Source organism: Camelina sativa, chromosome 12 (genome assembly GCF_030686135.1).
Source record: "Camelina sativa cultivar CO46 ecotype springtype chromosome 12, ASM3068613v1".
In the NCBI taxonomy this organism is placed as follows: Eukaryota; Viridiplantae; Streptophyta; class Magnoliopsida; order Brassicales; family Brassicaceae; genus Camelina; species Camelina sativa.
The window spans coordinates 31,213,328-31,226,935 of NC_141891.1; the positions used below are offsets into that span (position 1 = coordinate 31,213,328).

The 13,608-nt window shown below is 44.8% G+C and overlaps 27 non-coding genes across 27 annotated transcripts; all 27 read left to right on the top strand.

Moving 5' to 3' along the window:
- The first annotated feature begins 237 nt into the window (after window positions 1-237).
- On the top strand, window positions 238-356 carry LOC147931582 (5S ribosomal RNA). The gene has a single exon (XR_015576145.1). It is a non-coding gene; the product is annotated as a 5S ribosomal RNA (ribosomal RNA).
- Window positions 357-742: 386 nt separating this feature from the next.
- LOC147931583 (5S ribosomal RNA) lies at window positions 743-861 on the top strand. The gene has a single exon (XR_015576315.1). It is a non-coding gene; the product is annotated as a 5S ribosomal RNA (ribosomal RNA).
- Window positions 862-1,248: 387 nt separating this feature from the next.
- LOC147931584 (5S ribosomal RNA) lies at window positions 1,249-1,367 on the top strand. Its single transcript, XR_015575709.1, has one exon. It is a non-coding gene; the product is annotated as a 5S ribosomal RNA (ribosomal RNA).
- A 386-nt stretch (window positions 1,368-1,753) lies between these two features.
- On the top strand, window positions 1,754-1,872 carry LOC147931585 (5S ribosomal RNA). Its single transcript, XR_015576316.1, has one exon. It is a non-coding gene; the product is annotated as a 5S ribosomal RNA (ribosomal RNA).
- A 390-nt stretch (window positions 1,873-2,262) lies between these two features.
- On the top strand, window positions 2,263-2,381 carry LOC147931586 (5S ribosomal RNA). Its single transcript, XR_015575877.1, has one exon. It is a non-coding gene; the product is annotated as a 5S ribosomal RNA (ribosomal RNA).
- Window positions 2,382-2,770: 389 nt separating this feature from the next.
- On the top strand, window positions 2,771-2,889 carry LOC147931587 (5S ribosomal RNA). The gene has a single exon (XR_015576484.1). It is a non-coding gene; the product is annotated as a 5S ribosomal RNA (ribosomal RNA).
- A 389-nt stretch (window positions 2,890-3,278) lies between these two features.
- Window positions 3,279-3,397, top strand: LOC147931588 (5S ribosomal RNA). The gene has a single exon (XR_015576318.1). It is a non-coding gene; the product is annotated as a 5S ribosomal RNA (ribosomal RNA).
- A 390-nt stretch (window positions 3,398-3,787) lies between these two features.
- Window positions 3,788-3,906, top strand: LOC147931589 (5S ribosomal RNA). The gene has a single exon (XR_015576485.1). It is a non-coding gene; the product is annotated as a 5S ribosomal RNA (ribosomal RNA).
- Window positions 3,907-4,293: 387 nt separating this feature from the next.
- Window positions 4,294-4,412, top strand: LOC147931590 (5S ribosomal RNA). The gene has a single exon (XR_015575710.1). It is a non-coding gene; the product is annotated as a 5S ribosomal RNA (ribosomal RNA).
- A 386-nt stretch (window positions 4,413-4,798) lies between these two features.
- LOC147931591 (5S ribosomal RNA) lies at window positions 4,799-4,917 on the top strand. The gene has a single exon (XR_015576319.1). It is a non-coding gene; the product is annotated as a 5S ribosomal RNA (ribosomal RNA).
- Window positions 4,918-5,307: 390 nt separating this feature from the next.
- On the top strand, window positions 5,308-5,426 carry LOC147931592 (5S ribosomal RNA). The gene has a single exon (XR_015576271.1). It is a non-coding gene; the product is annotated as a 5S ribosomal RNA (ribosomal RNA).
- Window positions 5,427-5,815: 389 nt separating this feature from the next.
- On the top strand, window positions 5,816-5,934 carry LOC147931593 (5S ribosomal RNA). Its single transcript, XR_015576486.1, has one exon. It is a non-coding gene; the product is annotated as a 5S ribosomal RNA (ribosomal RNA).
- Window positions 5,935-6,324: 390 nt separating this feature from the next.
- Window positions 6,325-6,443, top strand: LOC147931594 (5S ribosomal RNA). Its single transcript, XR_015575878.1, has one exon. It is a non-coding gene; the product is annotated as a 5S ribosomal RNA (ribosomal RNA).
- Window positions 6,444-6,831: 388 nt separating this feature from the next.
- On the top strand, window positions 6,832-6,950 carry LOC147931595 (5S ribosomal RNA). Its single transcript, XR_015576487.1, has one exon. It is a non-coding gene; the product is annotated as a 5S ribosomal RNA (ribosomal RNA).
- Window positions 6,951-7,339: 389 nt separating this feature from the next.
- Window positions 7,340-7,458, top strand: LOC147931596 (5S ribosomal RNA). Its single transcript, XR_015576320.1, has one exon. It is a non-coding gene; the product is annotated as a 5S ribosomal RNA (ribosomal RNA).
- A 391-nt stretch (window positions 7,459-7,849) lies between these two features.
- LOC147931597 (5S ribosomal RNA) lies at window positions 7,850-7,968 on the top strand. The gene has a single exon (XR_015576488.1). It is a non-coding gene; the product is annotated as a 5S ribosomal RNA (ribosomal RNA).
- A 389-nt stretch (window positions 7,969-8,357) lies between these two features.
- Window positions 8,358-8,476, top strand: LOC147931598 (5S ribosomal RNA). Its single transcript, XR_015576321.1, has one exon. It is a non-coding gene; the product is annotated as a 5S ribosomal RNA (ribosomal RNA).
- Window positions 8,477-8,865: 389 nt separating this feature from the next.
- Window positions 8,866-8,984, top strand: LOC147931599 (5S ribosomal RNA). The gene has a single exon (XR_015576146.1). It is a non-coding gene; the product is annotated as a 5S ribosomal RNA (ribosomal RNA).
- Window positions 8,985-9,369: 385 nt separating this feature from the next.
- LOC147931600 (5S ribosomal RNA) lies at window positions 9,370-9,488 on the top strand. The gene has a single exon (XR_015576322.1). It is a non-coding gene; the product is annotated as a 5S ribosomal RNA (ribosomal RNA).
- A 389-nt stretch (window positions 9,489-9,877) lies between these two features.
- LOC147931601 (5S ribosomal RNA) lies at window positions 9,878-9,996 on the top strand. Its single transcript, XR_015576147.1, has one exon. It is a non-coding gene; the product is annotated as a 5S ribosomal RNA (ribosomal RNA).
- Window positions 9,997-10,382: 386 nt separating this feature from the next.
- Window positions 10,383-10,501, top strand: LOC147931602 (5S ribosomal RNA). Its single transcript, XR_015576323.1, has one exon. It is a non-coding gene; the product is annotated as a 5S ribosomal RNA (ribosomal RNA).
- Window positions 10,502-10,887: 386 nt separating this feature from the next.
- Window positions 10,888-11,006, top strand: LOC147931603 (5S ribosomal RNA). Its single transcript, XR_015576324.1, has one exon. It is a non-coding gene; the product is annotated as a 5S ribosomal RNA (ribosomal RNA).
- Window positions 11,007-11,393: 387 nt separating this feature from the next.
- Window positions 11,394-11,512, top strand: LOC147931604 (5S ribosomal RNA). The gene has a single exon (XR_015576191.1). It is a non-coding gene; the product is annotated as a 5S ribosomal RNA (ribosomal RNA).
- Window positions 11,513-11,900: 388 nt separating this feature from the next.
- LOC147931605 (5S ribosomal RNA) lies at window positions 11,901-12,019 on the top strand. Its single transcript, XR_015576325.1, has one exon. It is a non-coding gene; the product is annotated as a 5S ribosomal RNA (ribosomal RNA).
- A 390-nt stretch (window positions 12,020-12,409) lies between these two features.
- On the top strand, window positions 12,410-12,528 carry LOC147931606 (5S ribosomal RNA). The gene has a single exon (XR_015576326.1). It is a non-coding gene; the product is annotated as a 5S ribosomal RNA (ribosomal RNA).
- A 387-nt stretch (window positions 12,529-12,915) lies between these two features.
- LOC147931607 (5S ribosomal RNA) lies at window positions 12,916-13,034 on the top strand. The gene has a single exon (XR_015575711.1). It is a non-coding gene; the product is annotated as a 5S ribosomal RNA (ribosomal RNA).
- Window positions 13,035-13,420: 386 nt separating this feature from the next.
- Window positions 13,421-13,539, top strand: LOC147931608 (5S ribosomal RNA). Its single transcript, XR_015576327.1, has one exon. It is a non-coding gene; the product is annotated as a 5S ribosomal RNA (ribosomal RNA).
- Window positions 13,540-13,608: the final 69 nt, after the last annotated feature.

Consider the following 13,608-nt stretch of genomic DNA (forward strand, 5'->3'; position numbering starts at 1 on the left):
TGGACCATTCTCGAGGGCAGATTTTGACGTTTGAAGGCATTTAAGATATTTTTTTGTGATCCTGACACAATTAGTTACGGCTCCAAAACAGTGTTTGGACATGGTTATCGCTTGTTTTTCGACGTTGGAAGCATTTCCAAGGTGACTAAACCGGTCCGCATATCAAGTGGGACCCACATCGAATGATCCAATCAGTTTTCAAAAAAGGATATATGCGATTGCATGGGATATACTAACGGATGCGTTCATACCAGCACTAATGCACCGGATCCCATCAGAACTCCGCAGTTAAGCGTGCTTGGGCGAGAGTCGTACTAGGATGGGTGACCTCCCGGGAAGTCCTCGTGTTGCATCCCTCCCCCTTTTTTTTTTTTTGGTTGTTTCGCAAGAATATAGTACATAGAGAACGTCGTAACTTTCAGACCGTGAGGAACCACGCAACCCATAATACCTTTTTGAAAAGCCCGAAGAGATGTTCTGGCAAGGCAATGGGTCTTCGTACCATTGGACCATTCTCGAGGGCAGATTTTGACGTTTGAAGGCATTTAAGATGTTTTTTTGTTATCCCGACACAATTAGTTACGGCTCCAAAACAGTGTTTGGACATGGTTATCGCTTGTTTTTTGATGTTGGAAGCATTTCCAAGGTGACTAAACCGGTCCGCATATCAAGTGGGACCCACATCGAATGATCCATTCAGTTTTCAAAAAAGGATATATGCGATTGCATGGGATATACTAACGGATGCGATCATACAAGCACTAATGCACCGGATCCCATCAGAACTCCGCAGTTAAGCGTGCTTGGGCGAGAGTCGTACTAGGATGGGTGACCTCCCGGGAAATCCTCGTGTTGCATCCCTCCTCCTTTTTTTTTTTTTTTGGTTGTTTCGCAAGACTATAGTACATAGAGAACGTCGTAACTTTCAGACCGTGAGGAACCATGCAACCCATAATACCTTTTTGAAAAGCCCCAAGAGAGGTTCTGGCAAGGCAATGGGTTTCGTACCATTGGACCATTCTCGAGAGCAGATTTTGACGTTTGAAGGCATTTAAGATGTTTTTTTGTGATCCCGATACAATTAGTTACGGCTCCAAAACAGTGTTTGGACATGGTTATCGCTTGTTTTTCGACGTTGGAAGCATTTCCAAGGTGACTAAACCGGTCCGCATATCAAGTGGGACCCACATCGAATGATCCATTCAGTTTTCAAAAAAGGATATATGCGATTGCATGGGATATACTAACGGATGCGATCATACCAGCACTAATGCACCGGATCCCATCAGAACTCCGCAGTTAAGCGTGCTTGGGCGAGAGTCGTACTAGGATGGGTGACCTCCCGGGAAGTCCTCGTGTTGCATCCCTCCCCCTTTTTTTTTTTTTTGGTTGTTTCGCAAGACTATAGTACATAGAGAACGTCGTAACTTTCAGACCGTGAGGAACCATGCAACCCATAATACCTTTTCGAAAAGCCCCAAGAGATCTTCTGGCAAGGAAATGGGACTTCGTACCATTGGACCATTCTCGAGGGCAGATTTTGACGTTTGAAGGCATTTAAGATGTTTTTTTTTATCCCGACACAATTAGTTACGGCTCCAAAACAGTGTTTGGACATGGTTATCGCTTGTTTTTCGACGTTGGAAGCACGTCCAAGGTGACTAAACCGATCCGCATATCAAGTGGGACCCACATCGAATGATCCATTCAGTTTTCAAAAAAGGATATATGCGATTGAATGGAATATACTAACGGATGCGATCATACAAGCACTAATGCACCGGATCCCATCAGAACTCCGCAGTTAAGCGTGCTTGGGCGAGAGTCGTACTAGGATGGGTGACCTCCCGGGAAATCCTCGTGTTGCATCCCTCCTCCTTTTTTTTTTTTTTTTTGGTTGTTTCGCAAGACTATAGTACATAGAGAACGTCGTAACTTTCAGACCGTGAGGAACCATGCAACCCATAATACCTTTTTGAAAAGCCCCAAGAGAGGTTCTGGCAAGGCAATGGGTCTTCGTACCATTGGACCATTCTCGAGGGCAGATTTTGACGTTTGAAGGCATTTAAGATGTTTTTTTGTGATCCCGACACAATTAGTTACGGCTCCAAAACAGTGTTTGGACATGGTTATCGCTTGTTTTTCGACGTTGGAAGCATTTCCAAGGTGACTAAACCGGTCCGCATATCCAGAAGGACACACATCGAATGATCCATTCAGTTTTCAAAAAAGGATATATGCGATTGCATGGGATATACTAACGGATGCGATCATACCAGCACTAATGCACCGGATCCCATCAGAACTCCGCAGTGAAGCGTGCTTGGGCGAGAGTCGTACTAGGATGGGTGACCTCCCGGGAAGTCCTCGTGTTGCATCCCTCCCCCTTTTTTTTTTTTTTTTGGTTGTTTCGCAAGAATATAGTACATAGAGAACGTCGTAACTTTCAGACCGTGAGGAACCACGCAACCCATAATACCTTTTTGAAAAGCCCGAAGAGATGTTCTGGCAAGGCAATGGGTCTTCGTACCATTGGACCATTCTCGAGGGCAGATTTGGACGTTTGAAGGCATTTAAGATGTTTTTTTTTGATCCCGACACAATTAGTTACGGCTCCAAAACAGTGTTTGGACATGGTTATCGCTTGTTTTTCGACGTTGGAAGCACTTCCAAGGTGACTAAACCGATCCGCATATCAAGTGGGACCCACATCGAATGATCAATTCAGTTTTCAAAAAAGGATATATGCCATTGCATGGGATATACTAACGGATGCAATCATACAAGCACTAATGCACCGGATCCCATCAGAACTCCGCAGTTAAGCGTGCTTGGGCGAGAGTCGTACTAGGATGGGTGACCTCCCGGGAAATCCTCGTGTTGCATCCCTCCTCCTTTTTTTTTTTTTTTTTGGTTGTTTCGCAAGACTATAGTATATAGAGAACGTCGTAACTTTCAGACCGTGAGGAACCATGCAACCCATAATACCTTTTTGAAAAGCCCCAAGAGAGCTTCTGGCAAGGCAATGGGTCTTCGTGCCATTGGACCATTCTCGAGGGCAGATTTTGACGTTTGAAGGCATTTAAGATGTTTTTTTTTATCCCGACACAATTAGTTACGGCTCCAAAACAGTGTTTGGACATGGTTATCGCTTGTTTTTCGACGTTGGAAGCACGTCCAAGGTGACTAAACCGATCCGCATATCAAGTGGGACCCACATCGAATGATCCATTCAGTTTTCAAAAAAGGATATATGCGATTGCATGGGATATACTAACGGATGCGATCATACAAGCACTAATGCACCGGATCCCATCAGAACTCCGCAGTTAAGCGTGCTTGGGCGAGAGTCGTACTAGGATGGGTGACCTCCCGGGAAATCCTCGTGTTGCATCCCTCCTCCTTTTTTTTTTTTTTTTTGGTTGTTTCGCAAGACTATAGTATATAGAGAACGTCGTAACTTTCAGACCGTGAGGAACCATGCAACCCATAATACCTTTTTGAAAAGCCCCAAGAGAGCTTCTGGCAAGGCAATGGGTCTTCGTGCCATTGGACCATTCTCGAGGGCAGATTTGGACGTTTGAAGGCATTTAAGATGTTTTTTTTTGATCCCGACACAATTAGTTACGGCTCCAAAACAGTGTTTGGGCATGGTTATCGCTTGTTTTTCGACGTTGGAAGCACGTCCAAGGTGACTAACCCGATCCGCATATCAAGTGGGACCCACATCGAATGATCCATTCAGTTTTCAAAAAAGGATATATGCCATTGCATGGGATATACTAACGGATGCAATCATACAAGCACTAATGCACCGGATCCCATCAGAACTCCGCAGTTAAGCGTGCTTGGGCGAGAGTCGTACTAGGATGGGTGACCTCCCGGGAAATCCTCGTGTTGCATCCCTCCTCCTTTTTTTTTTTTTTTGGTTGTTTCGCAAGACTATAGTACATAGAGAACGTCGTAACTTTCAGACCGTGAGGAACCATGCAACCCATAATACCTTTTTGAAAAGCCCCAAGAGAGGTTCTGGCAAGGCAATGGGTTTCGTACCATTGGACCATTCTCGAGAGCAGATTTTGACGTTTGAAGGCATTTAAGATGTTTTTTTGTGATCCCGATACAATTAGTTACGGCTCCAAAACAGTGTTTGGACATGGTTATCGCTTGTTTTTCGACGTTGGAAGCATTTCCAAGGTGACTAAACCGGTCCGCATATCAAGTGGGACCCACATCGAATGATCCATTCAGTTTTCAAAAAAGGATATATGCGATTGCATGGGATATACTAACGGATGCGATCATACCAGCACTAATGCACCGGATCCCATCAGAACTCCGCAGTTAAGCGTGCTTGGGCGAGAGTCGTACTAGGATGGGTGACCTCCCGGGAAGTCCTCGTGTTGCATCCCTCCCCCTTTTTTTTTTTTTTGGTTGTTTCGCAAGACTATAGTACATAGAGAACGTCGTAACTTTCAGACCGTGAGGAACCATGCAACCCATAATACCTTTTCGAAAAGCCCCAAGAGATCTTCTGGCAAGGAAATGGGACTTCGTACCATTGGACCATTCTCGAGGGCAGATTTTGACGTTTGAAGGCATTTAAGATGTTTTTTTTTATCCCGACACAATTAGTTACGGCTCCAAAACAGTGTTTGGACATGGTTATCGCTTGTTTTTCGACGTTGGAAGCACGTCCAAGGTGACTAAACCGATCCGCATATCAAGTGGGACCCACATCGAATGATCCATTCAGTTTTCAAAAAAGGATATATGCGATTGAATGGGATATACTAACGGATGCGATCATACAAGCACTAATGCACCGGATCCCATCAGAACTCCGCAGTTAAGCGTGCTTGGGCGAGAGTCGTACTAGGATGGGTGACCTCCCGGGAAATCCTCGTGTTGCATCCCTCCTCCTTTTTTTTTTTTTTTTTGGTTGTTTCGCAAGACTATAGTACATAGAGAACGTCGTAACTTTCAGACCGTGAGGAACCATGCAACCCATAATACCTTTTTGAAAAGCCCCAAGAGAGCTTCTGGCAAGGCAATGGGTCTTCGTACCATTGGACCATTCTCGAGGGCAGATTTTGACGTTTGAAGGCATTTAAGATGTTTTTTTGTGATCCCGACACAATTAGTTACGGCTCCAAAACAGTGTTTGGACATGGTTATCGCTTGTTTTTCGACGTTGGAAGCATTTCCAAGGTGACTAAACCGGTCCGCATATCCAGAAGGACACACATCGAATGATCCATTCAGTTTTCAAAAAAGGATATATGCGATTGCATGGGATATACTAACGGATGCGATCATACCAGCACTAATGCACCGGATCCCATCAGAACTCCGCAGTGAAGCGAGCTTGGGCGAGAGTCGTACTAGGATGGGTGACCTCCCGGGAAGTCCTCGTGTTGCATCCCTCCCCCTTTTTTTTTTTTTTTTGGTTGTTTCGCAAGAATATAGTACATAGAGAACGTCGTAACTTTCAGACCGTGAGGAACCACGCAACCCATAATACCTTTTTGAAAAGCCCGAAGAGATGTTCTGGCAAGGCAATGGGTCTTCGTACCATTGGACCATTCTCGAGGGCAGATTTGGACGTTTGAAGGCATTTAAGATGTTTTTTTTTGATCCCGACACAATTAGTTACGGCTCCAAAACAGTGTTTGGACATGGTTATCGCTTGTTTTTCGACGTTGGAAGCACTTCCAAGGTGACTAAACCGATCCGCATATCAAGTGGGACCCACATCGAATGATCCATTCAGTTTTCAAAAAAGGATATATGCCATTGCATGGGATATACTAACGGATGCAATCATACAAGCACTAATGCACCGGATCCCATCAGAACTCCGCAGTTAAGCGTGCTTGGGCGAGAGTCGTACTAGGATGGGTGACCTCCCGGGAAATCCTCGTGTTGCATCCCTCCTCCTTTTTTTTTTTTTTTTTGGTTGTTTCGCAAGACTATAGTATATAGAGAACGTCGTAACTTTCAGACCGTGAGGAACCATGCAACCCATAATACCTTTTTGAAAAGCCCCAAGAGAGCTTCTGGCAAGGCAATGGGTCTTCGTGCCATTGGACCATTCTCGAGGGCAGATTTTGACGTTTGAAGGCATTTAAGATGTTTTTTTGTGATCCCGACACAATTAGTTACGGCTCCAAAACAGTGTTTGGACATGGTTATCGCTTGTTTTTCGACGTTGGAAGCATTTCCAAGGTGACTAAACCGGTCCGCATATCCAGAAGGACACACATCGAATGATCCATTCAGTTTTCAAAAAAGGATATATGCGATTGCATGGGATATACTAACGGATGCGATCATACCAGCACTAATGCACCGGATCCCATCAGAACTCCGCAGTGAAGCGTGCTTGGGCGAGAGTCGTACTAGGATGGGTGACCTCCCGGGAAGTCCTCGTGTTGCATCCCTCCCCCTTTTTTTTTTTTTTTGGTTGTTTCGCAAGAATATAGTACATAGAGAACGTCGTAACTTTCAGACCGTGAGGAACCACGCAACCCATAATACCTTTTTGAAAAGCCCCAAGAGAGCTTCTGGCAAGGCAATGGGTCTTCGTGCCATTGGACCATTCTCGAGGGCAGATTTGGACGTTTGAAGGCATTTAAGATGTTTTTTTTTGATCCCGACACAATTAGTTACGGCTCCAAAACAGTGTTTGGGCATGGTTATCGCTTGTTTTTCGACGTTGGAAGCACGTCCAAGGTGACTAACCCGATCCGCATATCAAGTGGGACCCACATCGAATGATCCATTCAGTTTTCAAAAAAGGATATATGCCATTGCATGGGATATACTAACGGATGCAATCATACAAGCACTAATGCACCGGATCCCATCAGAACTCCGCAGTTAAGCGTGCTTGGGCGAGAGTCGTACTAGGATGGGTGACCTCCCGGGAAATCCTCGTGTTGCATCCCTCCTCCTTTTTTTTTTTTTTTTTGGTTGTTTCGCAAGACTATAGTATATAGAGAACGTCGTAACTTTCAGACCGTGAGGAACCATGCAACCCATAATACCTTTTTGAAAAGCCCCAAGAGAGCTTCTGGCAAGGCAATGGGTCTTCGTGCCATTGGACCATTCTCGAGGGCAGATTTTGACGTTTGAAGGCATTTAAGATGTTTTTTTTTATCCCGACACAATTAGTTACGGCTCCAAAACAGTGTTTGGACATGGTTATCGCTTGTTTTTCGACGTTGGAAGCACGTCCAAGGTGACTAAACCGATCCGCATATCAAGTGGGACCCACATCGAATGATCCATTCAGTTTTCAAAAAAGGATATATGCGATTGCATGGGATATACTAACGGATGCGATCATACAAGCACTAATGCACCGGATCCCATCAGAACTCCGCAGTTAAGCGTGCTTGGGCGAGAGTCGTACTAGGATGGGTGACCTCCCGGGAAATCCTCGTGTTGCATCCCTCCTCCTTTTTTTTTTTTTTTTTTGGTTGTTTCGCAAGACTATAGTATATAGAGAACGTCGTAACTTTCAGACCGTGAGGAACCATGCAACCCATAATACCTTTTTGAAAAGCCCCAAGAGAGCTTCTGGCAAGGCAATGGGTCTTCGTGCCATTGGACCATTCTCGAGGGCAGATTTGGACGTTTGAAGGCATTTAAGATGTTTTTTTTTGATCCCGACACAATTAGTTACGGCTCCAAAACAGTGTTTGGGCATGGTTATCGCTTGTTTTTCGACGTTGGAAGCACGTCCAAGGTGACTAACCCGATCCGCATATCAAGTGGGACCCACATCGAATGATCCATTCAGTTTTCAAAAAAGGATATATGCCATTGCATGGGATATACTAACGGATGCAATCATACAAGCACTAATGCACCGGATCCCATCAGAACTCCGCAGTTAAGCGTGCTTGGGCGAGAGTCGTACTAGGATGGGTGACCTCCCGGGAAATCCTCGTGTTGCATCCCTCCTCCTTTTTTTTTTTTTTTTTGGTTGTTTCGCAAGACTATAGTATATAGAGAACGTCGTAACTTTCAGACCGTGAGGAACCATGCAACCCATAATACCTTTTTGAAAAGCCCCAAGAGAGCTTCTGGCAAGGCAATGGGTCTTCGTGCCATTGGACCATTCTCGAGGGCAGATTTTGACGTTTGAAGGCATTTAAGATGTTTTTTTTTATCCCGACACAATTAGTTACGGCTCCAAAACAGTGTTTGGACATGGTTATCGCTTGTTTTTCGACGTTGGAAGCACGTCCAAGGTGACTAAACCGATCCGCATATCAAGTGGGACCCACATCGAATGATCCATTCAGTTTTCAAAAAAGGATATATGCGATTGCATGGGATATACTAACGGATGCGATCATACAAGCACTAATGCACCGGATCCCATCAGAACTCCGCAGTTAAGCGTGCTTGGGCGAGAGTCGTACTAGGATGGGTGACCTCCCGGGAAATCCTCGTGTTGCATCCCTCCTCCTTTTTTTTTTTTTTTTGGTTGTTTCGCAAGACTATAGTACATAGAGAACGTCGTAACTTTCAGACCGTGAGGAACCATGCAACCCATAATACCTTTTTGAAAAGCCCCAAGAGAGCTTCTGGCAAGGCAATGGGTCTTCGTGCCATTGGACCATTCTCGAGGGCAGATTTTGACGTTTGAAGGCATTTAAGATATTTTTTTGTGATCCTGACACAATTAGTTACGGCTCCAAAACAGTGTTTGGACATGGTTATCGCTTGTTTTTCGACGTTGGAAGCATTTCCAAGGTGACTAAACCGGTCCGCATATCAAGTGGGACCCACATCGAATGATCCAATCAGTTTTCAAAAAAGGATATATGCGATTGCATGGGATATACTAACGGATGCGTTCATACCAGCACTAATGCACCGGATCCCATCAGAACTCCGCAGTTAAGCGTGCTTGGGCGAGAGTCGTACTAGGATGGGTGACCTCCCGGGAAGTCCTCGTGTTGCATCCCTCCCCCTTTTTTTTTTTTTGGTTGTTTCGCAAGAATATAGTACATAGAGAACGTCGTAACTTTCAGACCGTGAGGAACCACGCAACCCATAATACCTTTTTGAAAAGCCCGAAGAGATGTTCTGGCAAGGCAATGGGTCTTCGTGCCATTGGACCATTCTCGAGGGCAGATTTTGACGTTTGAAGGCATTTAAGATGTTTTTTTTTATCCCGACACAATTAGTTACGGCTCCAAAACAGTGTTTGGACATGGTTATCGCTTGTTTTTCGACGTTGGAAGCACGTCCAAGGTGACTAAACCGATCCGCATATCAAGTGGGACCCACATCGAATGATCCATTCAGTTTTCAAAAAAGGATATATGCGATTGCATGGGATATACTAACGGATGCGATCATACAAGCACTAATGCACCGGATCCCATCAGAACTCCGCAGTTAAGCGTGCTTGGGCGAGAGTCGTACTAGGATGGGTGACCTCCCGGGAAATCCTCGTGTTGCATCCCTCCTCCTTTTTTTTTTTTTTTTGGTTGTTTCGCAAGACTATAGTACATAGAGAACGTCGTAACTTTCAGACCGTGAGGAACCATGCAACCCATAATACCTTTTTGAAAAGCCCCAAGAGAGCTTCTGGCAAGGCAATGGGTCTTCGTGCCATTGGACCATTCTCGAGGGCAGATTTTGACGTTTGAAGGCATTTAAGATATTTTTTTGTGATCCTGACACAATTAGTTACGGCTCCAAAACAGTGTTTGGACATGGTTATCGCTTGTTTTTCGACGTTGGAAGCATTTCCAAGGTGACTAAACCGGTCCGCATATCAAGTGGGACCCACATCGAATGATCCAATCAGTTTTCAAAAAAGGATATATGCGATTGCATGGGATATACTAACGGATGCGTTCATACCAGCACTAATGCACCGGATCCCATCAGAACTCCGCAGTTAAGCGTGCTTGGGCGAGAGTCGTACTAGGATGGGTGACCTCCCGGGAAGTCCTCGTGTTGCATCCCTCCCCCTTTTTTTTTTTTTGGTTGTTTCGCAAGAATATAGTACATAGAGAACGTCGTAACTTTCAGACCGTGAGGAACCACGCAACCCATAATACCTTTTTGAAAAGCCCGAAGAGATGTTCTGGCAAGGCAATGGGTCTTCGTACCATTGGACCATTCTCGAGGGCAGATTTTGACGTTTGAAGGCATTTAAGATGTTTTTTTGTTATCCCGACACAATTAGTTACGGCTCCAAAACAGTGTTTGGACATGGTTATCGCTTGTTTTTTGATGTTGGAAGCATTTCCAAGGTGACTAAACCGGTCCGCATATCAAGTGGGACCCACATCGAATGATCCATTCAGTTTTCAAAAAAGGATATATGCGATTGCATGGGATATACTAACGGATGCGATCATACAAGCACTAATGCACCGGATCCCATCAGAACTCCGCAGTTAAGCGTGCTTGGGCGAGAGTCGTACTAGGATGGGTGACCTCCCGGGAAATCCTCGTGTTGCATCCCTCCTCCTTTTTTTTTTTTTTGGTTGTTTCGCAAGACTATAGTACATAGAGAACGTCGTAACTTTCAGACCGTGAGGAACCATGCAACCCATAATACCTTTTTGAAAAGCCCCAAGAGAGGTTCTGGCAAGGCAATGGGTTTCGTACCATTGGACCATTCTCGAGAGCAGATTTTGACGTTTGAAGGCATTTAAGATGTTTTTTTGTGATCCCGATACAATTAGTTACGGCTCCAAAACAGTGTTTGGACATGGTTATCGCTTGTTTTTCGACGTTGGAAGCATTTCCAAGGTGACTAAACCGGTCCGCATATCAAGTGGGACCCACATCGAATGATCCATTCAGTTTTCAAAAAAGGATATATGCGATTGCATGGGATATACTAACGGATGCGATCATACAAGCACTAATGCACCGGATCCCATCAGAACTCCGCAGTTAAGCGTGCTTGGGCGAGAGTCGTACTAGGATGGGTGACCTCCCGGGAAATCCTCGTGTTGCATCCCTCCTCCTTTTTTTTTTTTTTTGGTTGTTTCGCAAGACTATAGTACATAGAGAACGTCGTAACTTTCAGACCGTGAGGAACCATGCAACCCATAATACCTTTTTGAAAAGCCCCAAGAGAGGTTCTGGCAAGGCAATGGGTTTCGTACCATTGGACCATTCTCGAGAGCAGATTTTGACGTTTGAAGGCATTTAAGATGTTTTTTTGTGATCCCGATACAATTAGTTACGGCTCCAAAACAGTGTTTGGACATGGTTATCGCTTGTTTTTCGACGTTGGAAGCATTTCCAAGGTGACTAAACCGGTCCGCATATCAAGTGGGACCCACATCGAATGATCCATTCAGTTTTCAAAAAAGGATATATGCGATTGCATGGGATATACTAACGGATGCGATCATACCAGCACTAATGCACCGGATCCCATCAGAACTCCGCAGTTAAGCGTGCTTGGGCGAGAGTCATACTAGGATGGGTGACCTCCCGGGAAGTCCTCGTGTTGCATCCCTCCCCCTTTTTTTTTTTTTTGGTTGTTTCGCAAGACTATAGTACATAGAGAACGTCGTAACTTTCAGACCGTGAGGAACCATGCAACCCATAATACCTTTTCGAAAAGCCCCAAGAGATCTTCTGGCAAGGAAATGGGACTTCGTACCATTGGACCATTCTCGAGGGCAGATTTGGACGTTTGAAGGCATTTAAGATGTTTTTTTTTTGATCCCGACACAATTAGTTACGGCTCCAAAACAGTGTTTGGACATGGTTATCGCTTGTTTTTCGACGTTGGAAGCACTTCCAAGGTGACTAAACCGATCCGCATATCAAGTGGGACCCACATCGAATGATCCATTCAGTTTTCAAAAAAGGATATATGCGATTGAATGGGATATACTAACGGATGCGATCATACAAGCACTAATGCACCGGATCCCATCAGAACTCCGCAGTTAAGCGTGCTTGGGCGAGAGTCGTACTAGGATGGGTGACCTCCCGGGAAATCCTCGTGTTGCATCCCTCCTCCTTTTTTTTTTTTTTTTTGGTTGTTTCGCAAGACTATAGTACATAGAGAACGTCGTAACTTTCAGACCGTGAGGAACCATGCAACCCATAATACCTTTTTGAAAAGCCCCAAGAGAGCTTCTGGCAAGGCAATGGGTCTTCGTACCATTGGACCATTCTCGAGGGCAGATTTTGACGTTTGAAGGCATTTAAGATGTTTTTTTGTTATCCCGACACAATTAGTTACGGCTCCAAAACAGTGTTTGGACATGGTTATCGCTTGTTTTTTGATGTTGGAAGCATTTCCAAGGTGACTAAACCGGTCCGCATATCAAGTGGGACCCACATCGAATGATCCATTCAGTTTTCAAAAAAGGATATATGCGATTGCATGGGATATACTAACGGATGCGATCATACAAGCACTAATGCACCGGATCCCATCAGAACTCCGCAGTTAAGCGTGCTTGGGCGAGAGTCGTACTAGGATGGGTGACCTCCCGGGAAATCCTCGTGTTGCATCCCTCCTCCTTTTTTTTTTTTTTTGGTTGTTTCGCAAGACTATAGTACATAGAGAACGTCGTAACTTTCAGACCGTGAGGAACCATGCAACCCATAATACCTTTTTGAAAAGCCCCAAGAGAGGTTCTGGCAAGGCAATGGGTTTCGTACCATTGGACCATTCTCGAGAGCAGATTTTGACGTTTGAAGGCATTTAAGATGTTTTTTTGTGATCCCGATACAATTAGTTACGGCTCCAAAACAGTGTTTGGACATGGTTATCGCTTGTTTTTCGACGTTGGAAGCATTTCCAAGGTGACTAAACCGGTCCGCATATCAAGTGGGACCCACATCGAATGATCCATTCAGTTTTCAAAAAAGGATATATGCGATTGCATGGGATATACTAACGGATGCGATCATACCAGCACTAATGCACCGGATCCCATCAGAACTCCGCAGTTAAGCGTGCTTGGGCGAGAGTCGTACTAGGATGGGTGACCTCCCGGGAAGTCCTCGTGTTGCATCCCTCCCCCTTTTTTTTTTTTTTGGTTGTTTCGCAAGACTATAGTACATAGAGAACGTCGTAACTTTCAGACCGTGAGGAACCATGCAACCCATAATACCTTTTCGAAAAGCCCCAAGAGATCTTCTGGCAAGGAAATGGGACTTCGTACCATTGGACCATTCTCGAGGGCAGATTTTGACGTTTGAAGGCATTTAAGATGTTTTTTTTTATCCCGACACAATTAGTTACGGCTCCAAAACAGTGTTTGGACATGGTTATCGCTTGTTTTTCGACGTTGGAAGCACGTCCAAGGTGACTAAACCGATCCGCATATCAAGTGGGACCCACATCGAATGATCCATTCAGTTTTCAAAAAAGGATATATGCGATTGAATGGGATATACTAACGGATGCGATCATACAAGCACTAATGCACCGGATCCCATCAGAACTCCGCAGTTAAGCGTGCTTGGGCGAGAGTCGTACTAGGATGGGTGACCTCCCGGGAAATCCTCGTGTTGCATCCCTCCTCCTTTTTTTTTTTTTTTTTGGTTGTTTCGCAAGACTATAGTACATAGAGAACGTCGTAACTTTCA